This window comes from Malurus melanocephalus, unplaced genomic scaffold, assembly GCF_030028575.1.
Source record: "Malurus melanocephalus ecotype Western Australia unplaced genomic scaffold, MMel_1.1 scaffold_854, whole genome shotgun sequence".
Classification (NCBI taxonomy): Eukaryota; Metazoa; Chordata; class Aves; order Passeriformes; family Maluridae; genus Malurus; species Malurus melanocephalus.
Window position 1 is genome coordinate 88,279 of NW_026624086.1, and position 9,781 is coordinate 98,059.

Genomic DNA, 9,781 nt, shown 5'->3' on the forward strand with positions numbered 1-9,781 from the left:
GAGAGGGAAACACAGAAGGTGCTTGATGAATCCTCTTTACATCAAGCCAAGGGAGAATTCCTGAATCCTATGGAATGAATGAAGTGGCATCTGCARCTTTCCTCCAGATGGGTGCTGCTGGGCTGACTGGATGATCCTGAAGGGCTCTTCCAACCCTCTGGTTCCAGGATTTCTCTTTTTTTTTTTGTATTTCCAACATCTCCATGGTGGCCTACAGAGGATTTTTGGTTTGTTTGTTTTTTTGTTTTTTTTTCCTGGGGACTTCTTGGACAAAACCACGCGTGCATGTTGTGGATTGTGGAATCTTTAGATGGAGTTGGTCTCCAAATGGAAATTCTGCACAGGGAATCAACCCTTGGAATCACSTGGCTCACTGTGCCTGGAGCACAGAGGGATCTGCAGGTGTACAACAGCTCCATGGGAGTTGGATTAAACTCACAATTCTATTCRGATTTTCCGAGACCTGAAAATGTTGAAGAAATGCCTGAAATCTGCAYTTTCTGCCCAGATGTACTTCTTGTATGGAGAAAGGATTTTTGAATGGAAAAAAAGAAAAAGAATGTCCAGGAAAATATGGTGCAAAAATTGCTGTCTCTGGAAGAAAGGGAGAGACAGAACCTGGCTGAACATTCTCCACTTGAATAAACTGGAATTTGGGAAGAGCCACCACGATCAGGGAAGCAGGATACAGGTTTCCACTGGAACCCAGAAAAAATCCACTTGCTTGATTATTTTTTTTGCTTTTGTTTCATATCTTTACAATATTCTGAGCATTTTTGCAGGAATCAGCACTGTGAACAGCAACACGGCTTTTGCATGTGGGATTTCTAAGGGTGAAAGGATCAAACCTCACCACTTCCCTAAATTAATCTGGTTTAGGGATTCCTTGGAGAAACGTAGGTTTAAACTCGATTAAATTGGATCAGTTGGTTCACGAGATGATATTCGCACAACACAATTTATAAGCAGCAAATCCCTGCCCAGAGAAGAGGATAAACAGCTGGAAAACAGGGAGAGGCTTCATGGGGGAGGCATCATTTTAATTGCATGGAATACCATTATCCCTTCCCAGCGCTGGAGGATTGCTCAGCACAATCACAGAGCCCTCTGCAAGGAGCAGCAGAAGCAGAAGCAACTCAGCCAATTTCCCAGGATTTGAGAATTCCCGAGGGTGGAAAAGCCCTCCCATGGAGTGCCAGCTGTGCCCGATGCCCACCTTGTCCCCAGCCCAGAGCACTCAGTGCCACCTCCAGCCCTTCCTGGGACACCTCCAGGGCTGGGGACTCCAAAGCTCCCTGGGCAGCCCCTGCCAAGGCCTGAGCACCCTTTCCATGGGCAAATTCCTCCTGGTGTCCACCCTGAGCCTCCCCTGGCCCAGCCTGAGGCCGTTCCCTCTCCTCCTGTCCCTGTTCCCTGGGAGCAGAGCCCGACCCCCCTGGCTGCCCCTCCTGTCAGGGAGTTGTGCAGAGCCACAAGGTCCCCCCGGAGCCTCCTTTGCTCCAGGCTCAGCCACTTTCCCAGTTCCCTCAGCCTCTCCTGGGGCTCCAGCCCCTTCCCAGCCCTCTGTGCTTCTCCTTTCCCTGCCTTGGCTCTGGGACAAGGCCAAGGCCAAGGGCTGTTGCCTTCCAAGTGTTTGCAGAGCACTCCAACCAAACCCATCCTTCAGGTTCCTGACAAAACCTTTCATTCCTCTGACAAAGGAGTGATGCCAGTCCTTGGTTGTCTCCCAGGTGATGGGATTTCAGGCTCCTCTTGCCAGAATCGCACAGGATGCAGCCTGATTTGATTTATTAATTTATTTATCTGTTTTATTTATTTTGCATCACATATCAACAAAGCTCAACCTCCTTTTCGTCACCTGTGACAGGGAAGCACTGAAGCAGAAATTCAGTCCTTCTGGCACAGTCTGTGCCTGTTTACAATCTTTGAAGAATCCTCAAGAAATGATCTAGGGCTCAGAAACTTCTCAATATCTGTGTGTTAGAGCTGATTTTTCTCTTTTTTTCCTGCTTTGAGGTTGCTGGAAAGAACCTCCTTGGGGTTGAGAGATGCTTCCCCCAAGGATAGCACCCTCGGGATGTCTCCAGCTCCAGGTGCCACCTGAGGGTTTCCAATCCATTTCTGCAATTTTTCAGGTACATTTGCCTCACAAAATGCCTCCCTTGGTGCTTCCCCAACACATCAACAATCAGTGATGCTTTTCCCAGCTGCATTTAACCCCTCAATGCCCTCCACTGGTCCCAAAGCTTCTGTGACCACCAGCTGGGAGGTTTTCCCTTAAATCCAGCAGAAACTGTAATTCTGATGTTGCTCAAGCTCCCTACTCYAAGCATTGAGAGTTTCCTGCTGCCTTCTACCTGTTACGTATTTGAAGACTCTCATCATGTTTCTCCTCTGTCCTATTTTCTCCAGAAAAAAACCACCAACCCAGTTCTTTGAGATTTCCCTCCCGGGTCAGCTTTTTTTACAACTTTTAACACCTTCTTATGCTCTCAGGACTTTCCCTAATTTGCCTCGTGAGGAAGCCGGAGACCACAATGGGGCTTCCTGAGTTCAGTGACCACAAAGAATSGTTCATTTTGCACTTTCAGACCACCCCGGGGCTGAGTGGGAGGGCAGAAATTATTCTGTGCATCCCAACGAGCCTGTTTAGACACTTCAGGATGATCCTTGCTTTCCCACCATTGTGAGTTCTCGGGGATCTTAAGCTCCTTCAAAATCCCCATGGATTTTTGCCCAGGTTTTTTGCTTTGTTGGCTCCTCTCACTGTGGGGTTTATTCTCATCTAAAACTGAGTTTACACCTGCACTGAATCCTGCTGTTCCCACGCCATTTCTTTAAGGATCGAGATGTTGATCCTGCTAGAGCACTCCCACTCGCTCCACCATCCTCCAAAACACCGGGAAAACAGGGAATGGCACAAGCCCCGGGCAGCGCACCTGCAAAAGTTCCTCCCATAATTGTGCCACGCCAACAGCAATCCCTCTTGGAGGATTTCTGATGTTTCAAAGAGCTCAGTCCACCTCACAGTGGTTCTGTTTCAGTTCCCTCACGGGAGGCTGCGCTGAAGGCCACGCTCCAGTCAAGATACGCAGTATCTATTGTCCATAAGGGCTGCTACTTGTCAGGGGAGGAAATGAGCCTGGCTCGGCAGGATTTGTTCCTGGCAAATCATTCTTGGCCTCCACTTATCATTTCATTATTTCCCATGCACAGAAGAAAACTTTGTTTCATTATTTGTTGCCATAAATTTCCAGGAATGCAAGTGGGGCTGTTTTCTCCTGTGACTTTGCCCACGCTGATTTGTTTTCTCGTTTTTCGAGCAGCTGCTGCAATCGCCCATCCCTGCTCTTCTCTTGCCCAGGTGTGGGAAAGGATTCCTTGCAGATTGCTCTAGGATTGCTTCAGCCCGTGTGCCCTGGGTTGGTTTCTGTCAGGTCTGGCTGAGTGGAAAAACCCCAACCCACGGCAACATTGTGCGCTGTGCTCTCTGTCCTTTAGCCATTGGTGCTCCTCAATGGAGCATTGTTCATTCTCCTCGCTGAGGACTGAGGGGGAAAGGCCATCAATCATTCTGCCATTCCCTGGGCCACCTTTTCCCATGCTGCCATCCTTGGGGAACAGCACATCAGTTTTTCACCGTTCTTTTGCCCTCATTCCTAAAGGACAGAAACACCTTTCTGGCTACTTTCTCTTTCCTTCGTTAATTAAATTGATTCTATTTTGTTTTCACTCTTTCTGCCTTTTGCTTTTATTCCTGTCCCCAGTTTGCTGGAGTGTCTGCTCACACTGGAGGGTCAATGAGCCACTCTTTGGRATTTAATCAAGCTGTGGGCCAAAGATGGGACGCAGGAACCAAAAGTGTGTCTGGGGTGGCTCTTCAGCTTCTCCAGGGTCTCCCTGTGCTTGCTCTGCATTTAGAGCTGTTCCCTCAGCATGGAGTCATGGAATGGTTTGGAGTCATGGAATGGTTTTGGTTGGAGGGATCTTAAAGCCCATCCAGTGCCGCCCCATGCCAAGGGCAGGGACACCTTCCACCAGGTTCCACCTCCAAGCTGGCCTTGGACACTTCCCAGGAACCCAGGGTCTCTGGGAGAAGGCCAGTGGAGTCACAGCAACATTCCTGACCATCCAGGGTTTATGTTTTTAGAGGGCAGGATGCTTTTGGGATATCAGGATAAACAGCAGGAAGACGCCCCTTCCTCCCCTTTCCATAGGAAAGAACAATCAGCCATAAACACATTTTGTTTCCTCTCGGGTGTGATGGGTTTGGGATGGGCTGGGGCTGGAATTACCTGCAGTTGAAGGTTCTCTGGATTCTGGTGCCTTGGCTTGAGACAGTCAAGAGTTCAAGTGAACATTTCAAGAAGCTGCTGTGTTCCTCATTCAGAGCACTTCACATGTGTAGCACCAATTGAATTCATTCCATCTGGGATCATTCAGCACTTCTGCAAATGAGACCACAAAATGTCAATTCAGACACTCAGAGATGGAGAGAGTGAAATTCATGGCCACCTGCAAGGAGTGTGGTTTAACTGACGCAGCAGCCTCACCCAGGCAGGGAAGGAGGATTCAATCCCTTCCTAAGGCCCATCCCAGATGGGTTTAAACCCAAGGGTTCATCCYTTTCCACATGATCCTGTGCAAATTTACTGCTCATCTTCCGTCTGCTGAAACAAATGTGGAAAAACTTCTGGAGACAGCAGCCTCCTCCACTATGTCATCCTGACATAGCTCCAGAGCGGCTCCACCCTGAAAAATAAATGTGGCACAGAGCCCACAGAAAAGAAAAGTAGGCAATTATCTACTTTGCATATGCAGATGCAAAGGAGAGGAAGGAGAAATAACGCTCCTCATTACGTGGTATTGATTTTGCAACCTAGTCCTCATTGAAAGCAGACTGGATGTGTGCAATTATGCAGCTTCCTAACGAGTAAACAGCGAACAGAATCCCAACTCCTTCCATCGTGCAGCATCCCATTGTGGCAGATGGACATGGAGCTGCTGGAGRGAGCCCAGAGGAGGCAGCAGGATGGTCAGAGGGAAGGGGCAGCTGTGCTGGGAGGAAAGGCTGGGAGAGCTGGGATTGTTCAGCCTGGACAGGAGAAGCTTTGGGGTGACCTAAAGGAAGTGCCTGAAGGAGCCCACAAGAAAGATCCCAGATTCATGGAACGGTGTGGGTGGGAAGGGATCTCAAAGCCCATCCAGTGCCACCCCTGCCATGGCAGGGGCACCTCCCACTGTCCCAGGCTGCTCCCAGCCCCAGTGTCCAGCCTGGCCTTGGGCACTCAAAGGGATCCAGGGGCAGCCACAGCTTCTCTGGGCACCCTGTGCCAGGGCCTGCCCATCCTCCCAGGGAGGAATTTTTTCCTAATATCTGATCTAAACCTGTAATTTTTCACTTTGAGGCCAATTCCCCTTGTCCTGTGCCTCCAGCCCTTGGAAATTGTCTCTCTCCATGGTCCTGTGGGCTCCTTCAGGCCTTGCAAGGCCACAATGAGCTCAGCCCAAAGCTTCTCCTGTCCAGGCTGAACAATCCCAGCTCTCCCAGCCTTTCCTCCCAGCACAGCTGCTCCATCCCTCTGACCATCCTGCTGCCTCCTCTGGACACTTAAATCCATGGTTTTCCTTGTTCTCTTTTAGCTCATTCACCTTCTTACCCCGTCCCTATCTTCTTCAAGTCTACTCTTTGTTTATCCCTTGATTTTTCCCATCTATTATCCTCCCTTTCCCTTTCCCCTCTCTTTCACATCCTCTCATTGGATCCTAGTCCTAAATCCTAAATCCACCCGAAACTTGTGGTATTTAGGGACAAACCTTCAGGAGAAGGTGAGGAAAGAGCAGGGAGATCAGGTCTGGACCTGTGCTACAGCCCTGCCTAAACCCAGACAAACAAAACCTCACCTGGCAGGGCAATTCCTCTTTCCACAGGCAATCCCTGTTTTCTACAAACACCTCCAAAAATCTCTCCTGAACTGCARTTGAAGATAACCAACATTCCAGTCCTAAACCTATGATAAATTCTGATTTTATTTTGACATTGAGCAATGTGTCATAGGTGSAAATTACAGTATTTAATGAAAGCAGAAAAATGGCTCTTCTGTGGTGCACAGAAGATCTGATGCAAAATGAAGTTTCGYCCAGCTTAATCAACAGATTACTAAAACCCAAAATAGCTGTGGTTAGAGGCCATGAATAGTGAGTTCAGCTTTTAAAAATGMCCTTTTTTTTCATTTTCTTCCTAACCCTGCTATGTTGGACCAGCTTCTTTGTCAAGTCTCTGAGATAGTGCAGGATGTTTTTCCATAGAATCCCAGAACTACTGAGGATGGAAAAGMTGTCCCAGATCATTGAATCCCACCCATGACCCCCTTCCAAGGCCTGAGCGCCCTTTCCATGGGCAAATTCCTCCTGGTGTCCACCCTGAGCCTCCCCTGGYCCAGCCTGAGGCCGTTCCCTCTCCTCCTGTCCCTGCTCCCTGGGAGCAGAGCCCGACCACCACTTTGCTACAACCCCAAAACATTCCCAGCATCTTTTCCAAAGACAACCTGTATTTTCATAAGCAAATAGAATGCACAAGGACATATTTTTATCTTGTGCTTTATTACAGAGGGTGATTTATTAAGGTGCAATTATTCATCTGTGCTCTCTGTGCTGCTCTCTGGGATAGGGATGGATGGGGAAGACACCAGGATGCAGAGAGGATGGTTTGCCCAAAGTCCAACATGAAAAAGTCAGGACATTTTGCAAGTCCAAAGTTCACACTTAAATAAAGTAAAAAAAATCTCTATTATGGAAATTTTTATTTCCTTACTGAGTATTCAGGGAATTGCCATCACTTGTTGTTCAGACCTTCCTCTCTGACCTTGTGCTTTGAAATATTAAATATTAAATTTCCTACAGTCTTTGGATGCTTTTGGAGAAAAAAACAAGCTTGGGAGATTCAAGGTAGCTCAGACCTGGTGGCCACCCTACCTCAGTGGTGAAAGATTTGGGGATYATCCAGAGCTTCCACAAAGGGATGGACAGGACAGGAGTGGGCAGGGCTGGAGCGTGTCCAGGGCAGGGAGCAGAGCTGGGAAGGGGCTGGAGCCCCAGGAGCGGCTGAGGGAGCTGGGAAAGGGGCTGAGCCTGGAGCNAGCCTGGAGCAAAGGAGGCTCCGGGGGGACCTTGTGGCTCTGCACAACTCCCTGACAGGAGGGGGCAGCCGGGRGKGTCGGGCTCTGCKGCCGTGTCCCAAGGGAAAGGAGGAGAGGAAATGGCCTCAAATTGCACCAGGGGAGGCTCAGGGTGGAGATTAGGAACAATTTTTCCCTGTCAGAGTGGTCAGGCCTTGGAATGAGCTGCCCAGGGAGGGGGTGCAGTCCCTGTCTCTGGGAGTGCTCAGGAGGAGTCTGGATGTGGCCCTTGGGGACAGGCTTTGGGATGATGCTGCTGGGGCTGAGGTGGCATTGGGTGATCCCAAAGGGCTCTCCCACCCTGATGGTTCTGGGATTCTGGGATGCTCCATGAGGTGCCCACACACATGACACTTCTGCAGGTGTTGTCACCCCCTGTGTTGCTGACGTGCACGAGAGACCCTGAACACCAGGATCTCACTCCAGGGATATCAAACATCCACCTGGAAAYGCGTTTATACGGTCTCAGGATCAACTGTTTCTCCTGGGAGAAAATCTCATCATGGACAAAAGTGGACTCAGGCTCAGGCTGGTGTTTGGGGGGTCTTGAGACAGCTTTAAATACAGCTGTGTCTGGGATACCCAAAAAGGGGGGTTGGGCACATGCAGATGTGTATTTTTAAGGAATTTCTATGTGGAATGGAGTCAGAAGTGAGTATGARCAGTGATAATAAATTTATATTCAACTGGGAATCCAATACTGGCATTTGAAAGCAGCACTGGGAAGACAACAGGGACAGGGATTGAATGTTTCCTTTTCTTCTGTCAGAGGAATGTTTGAAACAGGTAGAGCACTGTAAGAACTGGGAATTAGAGCTCTCCCCACTCCTTTCTGCCCCTGGCCAAAATCTGACAGCTCCAAATGTGACAAAGAGAACATCCTGGGTCACCTGTGGCTGTGCAAGGAGCACCTGGACAGTGGGAATGGCTGATGTGGGTATGGCACGGATACCTGGGCATTCCCACCTCACCTGGATTGCCTTCAGAACTTGCCAGGCACACACTCAGAATAAGAAAAAAGCTCAGGCCAGGCAAAACTGTATTTAAAAAAAAAAAAAAAAAAAAAAAAAAAAAAAAAAAAAAAAAGCAGCAGGGAAACAAAGTAAAAGGAAGCAAACCCAGGGAGATTTTGCATTGTGAGCACCAACAGGCAGTAAATTATCCCTGTCAGCTGCCTGGCAATTACTGCCCGAGCACGGAGGAGTGGGAGCTTGGGAATACCTGTAAACACTTCTGCACAGGCCATTTGTCTTGTAGCAGTACCCAAAACAGCTCCCAGGGCTCCCCTGGCCCTCGTGCCTGGAGGGGAYGGGCTGTGCTGGGAGCTCGAACCTGCCCCAGGTGAGAAAGGCCCACAGCAGCACCGAGTGCTCAGGAGAGGAAAGCACTGGGAGTTTTCCATTTCCATACCTGGATGGACGCAGGGAAAAAGTGCTGGGAGTTTTCCATTTCCATACCATGGCACCCACGGTAGCACCCTCGCCATGCAGGCAGAGCGAAAGCAAACCAGCCTGGCTATGGAAAGGGCATGGCCAGGGCTCCCAGGGGAGCCTTAAGGCTTTTCTGGGTGGGCTGGGATTCCAGAGGTATTTCATTAAAGTTTTTTAATCTCCACATCTGCCGCCTACTCTGCTTGCCCTTGAGCCTCGGGCATGGTGGGGCTGCTTTCCCATCCCTCTGCCTGAGGACAGGACCCAGCAATGACGGCTTCAACAGCTTGGGCAGAATCTCATCTGTCCTCAAAGCCAGATTGCTGGGCACCGGTGTGAGGGGACATCCCTGGAGGGACAAATCTCTGCTGTGGATGAGACACAGAGCACTCAAACCAAGCCTCAGGCCCCCAAACAGCTCCTTTAGTGGGAGAAAGCGGTTCAGCTCCCAGCACGGCCCAGCTGGCCGTCGGTGTCGGATCTGTGTCCCTGACCTTGGGGGCTGCACGTGAGCACAGTGCCAGGGGAGTGTGCCAGGCTGGGAACACGAATCCAGAGCCTCCCTCGCCCAGAGGACACGGCCACCGAGGGCAGCCACGCAGCTTGACCTCCATCCTGCTGCTCCTCGGGCCCCCAGACCTGCGCACATCCACCCCAGAGCAGGACACCCCATGGGTGTGACTGTGGGGAAGGTCCTGGGGTGCACTGAGAAGCTCTGAGGATGGGGAATGTCCTGGCTGCGCATTGGGCAGTTCTGAGGGTGGAAAAGCTCTGGGAGTGCATTGAAGGATTTTGCAGATAGGGAAGGTCCTGGCTGTGCTCTGAGCTCTGGAAACTTGCGAGTCCTGGGCGTGCACTGAAGTGTCCTGAGGGACAGGAAGGTCCTGGGGGTGCATTGAGGAGTTCTGAGGATGGAGAAGTTCTGGGGGTGCCCTGAGCGTGGGGAAGGATGTGGGTGAGCCCTGAGGAGCTCTGAGAACGGGCAAGTCCTGGGGTGCGCCGAGGTGTCCCGAGGAGGAAGATTCTGGAAAGGGGCTGGGTTGGACGGGGCTCGGAGCACCCTGGCCCCGCGGAAGGTGTCGCGCCCACAGCAGGGGGTGAGCGGGACGTTTCCAGTCCCTTTTGGCCCGGCCCGTCGGGTGTCCCACACGAGCCGGGGTTCCCCACACGAGC